The following is a 4112-nucleotide window of genomic DNA, read 5'->3' as shown; positions in this document are numbered from 1 at the left end:
GCTATTAACATCTTGTAAGATAAATGTACGTCCCAGCTAAAACGTACAAATACTTCAAGTTAAGTAATAATATATCATCGCTATTGACAAATTTTTAAGATCCAAGACACAGTTCTCTCTATATGTTTTAATATTTTTTATGTACTCAAATATATTCAAAGGAAAAAGTACATGGGTGATGCCATAGTCGTGGAAGCGCGTACGCTCACGCTGATCTTCTGACCGCCGGAAGCACGAAACCTCTGATCTGGGCAAAATCGGCAAGCCGAGGAAGAACGGACAGGACACATGCTGGACTGGCGAGAAAGCGTGTTCTTCCGCTCGCGCTAGGCATTTCGATTTCTGACACCTCTTGATTTAAAAAATCAGTTTTTTGATAGTTTTCTCTCTCCACTGGGCTATTTCATTTTAGCCACAGTTTTCAATTGGTACGATTTGCTTCCAAATCTTACAGATGCATTTTAAAAAATTTTTCCATCGCTCGGACAGAAGAGTCGATTGCTCAGTGAGTACGAGTATACATACAAAGTGCATACGGGTAACCAACCCCGTAGGGCTTGCCACATATGGGCCATTCGGTCAAAGACACCGACCCGTGGCCACGCTGTGTGGAGAAAAGTCCGTAACGTAAACGGCACGAAACAGTCAGGACCGAAGCCCCGAAGGAGCTCTGAGACAGCTTCTCGACCGAGATCGTAGAATTGGCCCAAAACCCGCTCTGCTCCGTCCGCCTCGCACGGACCGTGTATCTCTTATAGATACCGAACGGCCGGCAAGGACGCCGGCGCCGCCGGCCGAATAGCACGCGCGCTTATGAGTGTAAACCGCTGCGGCAACAGACCGCCCGGCCGTGCTGTTGTAACATAGCGCGTGAACGAACGAAAAAAATTTTTATAGTAAACATTAAAATAAATTACACTACCGTAAACTAGACAAAAAATTACACATTTTTTCCCAATATGAAAATTTTCACAAACTTTTTAAAGTCCCATCGCATCGAGTAAACTTTTTTAATAACGCGTCCGCACGATTCTAAATGCTTAATCCATATGTGAAATCGTTCACTGATCACGAATATCGCATTTAAAAAAATTACAAAAATTTATTTTTCAAAATAATCAAAAAAAACCGAAAAATCACAAGAGTAAAGTACCATTATTTTAAACAACATGTCGTTCTAAATGCTTAATCCCTATGTAAAAAAGTTATTTAAGCAAGAATATGTAATCGAAAAAAATTAGAAAAATTTATTTTAGCCGTAAATCGAAAATAATGGGGACACCGGAGCTGTTCGAAGCGCCGAGACGCGCCGCGTACGGCCGAATATTTTCTAAGTCCCAACGTACCGATCAAGAGTAAAGTACCATTTTCCTACATTAGATTTCGTTCTAAATGCTTAATCCCTATGTAAAAACGTTAGTTAAGCAAGAATATCGTATTTTTAAAAAAATCTAATGATAGGATTTTCCAGAAAATTGAAAAAACCGAAAAATGTCAAGAGTAAAGTGCCATTTTCTGACATTAGATTTCGTTCTAAATGCTTAATCCCTATGTAGAAACGTTAGTTAAGCAAGAATATCGTATTTTTAAAAAAATCTAATGATAGGATTTTTCAGAAAATTGAAAAAACCGTAAAATGTCAAGAGTAAAGTGCCATTATTTTAAACAATGTATCGTTCTAAATGCTTAATCCCTATGTAAAAAAGTTATTTAAGCAAGAATATGTTATTGAAAAAAATTAGAAAAATTTATTTTAGCCGTAAATCGAAAATAATGGGGACACCGGAGCTGTTCGAAGCGCCGAGACGCGCCGCGTACGGCCGAATATTTTCTAAGTCCCAACGTACCGATCAAGAGTAAAGTACCATTTTCCTACATTAGATTTCGTTCTAAATGCTTAATCCCTATGTAAAAACGTTAGTTAAGCAAGAATATCGTATTTTTAAAAAAATCTAATGATAGGATTTTCCAGAAAATTGAAAAAACCGAAAAATGTCAAGAGTAAAGTGCCATTTTCTGACATTAGATTTCGTTCTAAATGCTTAATCCCTATGTAGAAACGTTAGTTAAGCAAGAATATCGTATTTTTAAAAAAATCTAATGATAGGATTTTTCAGAAAATTGAAAAAACCGTAAAATGTCAAGAGTAAAGTGCCATTATTTTAAACAATGTATCGTTCTAAATGCTTAATCCCTATGTAAAAAAGTTATTTAAGCAAGAATATGTTATTGAAAAAAATTAGAAAAATTTATTTTAGCCGTAAATCGAAAATAATGGGGACACCGGAGCTGTTCGAAGCGCCGAGACGCGCCGCGTACGGCCGAATATTTTCTAAGTCCCAACGTACCGATCAAGAGTAAAGTACCATTTTCCTACATTAGATTTCGTTCTAAATGCTTAATCCCTATGTAAAAACGTTAGTTAAGCAAGAATATCGTATTTTTAAAAAAATCTAATGATAGGATTTTCCAGAAAATTGAAAAAACCGAAAAATGTCAAGAGTAAAGTGCCATTTTCTGACATTAGATTTCGTTCTAAATGCTTAATCCCTATGTAAAAACGTTAGTTAAGCAAGAATATCGTATTTTAAAAAAAATCTAATGATAGGATTTTCCAGAAAATTGAAAAAACCGAAAAATGTCAAGAGTAAAGTGCCATTTTCTGACATTAGATTTCGTTCTAAATGCTTAATCCCTATGTAGAAACGTTAGTTAAGCAAGAATATCGTATTTTTAAAAAAATCTAATGGTAGGATTTTTCAGAAAATTGAAAAAACCGTAAAATGTCAAGAGTAAAGTGCCCTTATTTTAAACATTATATCGTTCTAAATGCTTAATCCCTATGTAAAAAAGTTATCTAAGCAAGAATATGTTATTGAATAAAATGAGAAAAATTTATTTTAGCCGTAAATCGAAAATAATGGGTCGAGCGAATCGGTCGATTGCGCCGAGACGCGCTATGATGCAACAGACGAGCGATTGGAACGCCCGAATATTTTCAAAGTCCCAACGTACCGGTCAAGAGTAAAGTACCATTTTCCTACATTAGATTTCGTTCTAAATGCTTAATCCCTATGTAAAAACGTTAGTTAAGCAAGAATATCGTATTTTTAAAAAAATCTAATGATAGGATTTTCCAGAAAATTGAAAAAACCGAAAAATGTCAAGAGTAAAGTGCCATTTTCTGACATTAGATGTCGTTCTAAATCCTTAATCCCTATGTAGAAACGTTAGTTAAGCAAGAATATCGTATTTTTAAAAAAATCTAATGGTAGGATTTTTCAGAAAATTGAAAAAACCGTAAAATGTCAAGAGTAAAGTGCCCTTATTTTAAACATTATATCGTTCTAAATGCTTAATCCCTATGTAAAAAAGTTATCTAAGCAAGAATATGTTATTGAATAAAATGAGAAAAATTTATTTTAGCCGTAAATCGAAAATAATGGGTCGAGCGAATCGGTCGATTGCGCCGAGACGCGCTATGATGCAACAGACGAGCGATTGGAACGCCCGAATATTTTCAAAGTCCCAACGTACCGATCAAGAGTAAAGTACCATTTTCCTACATTAGATTTCGTTCTAAATGCTTAATCCCTTTGTAAAAACGTTAGTTAAGCAAGAATATCGTATTTTTAAAAAAATCTAATGATAGGATTTTCCAGAAAATTGAAAAAACCGAAAAATGTCAAGAGTAAAGTGCCATTTTCTGACATTAGATTTCGTTCTAAATGCTTAATCCCTATGTAGAAACGATAGTTAAGCAAGAATATCGTATTTTTAAAAAAATCTAATGGTAGGATTTTTCAGAAAATTGAAAAAACCGTAAAATGTCAAGAGTAAAGTGCCCTTATTTTAAACATTATATCGTTCTAAATGCTTAATCCCTATGTAAAAAAGTTATCTAAGCAAGAATATGTTATTGAATAAAATGAGAAAAATTTATTTTAGCCGTAAATCGAAAATAATGGGTCGAGCGAATCGGTCGATTGCGCCGAGACGCGCTATGATGCAACAGACGAGCGATTGGAACGCCCGAATATTTTCAAAGTCCCAACGTACCGATCAAGAGTAAAGTACCATTTTCCTACATTAGATTTCGTTCTAAATGCTTA

This window comes from Megalopta genalis, unplaced genomic scaffold, assembly GCF_051020955.1.
Source record: "Megalopta genalis isolate 19385.01 unplaced genomic scaffold, iyMegGena1_principal scaffold1231, whole genome shotgun sequence".
In the NCBI taxonomy this organism is placed as follows: Eukaryota; Metazoa; Arthropoda; class Insecta; order Hymenoptera; family Halictidae; genus Megalopta; species Megalopta genalis.
This window is presented reverse-complemented; position numbering follows the sequence as displayed.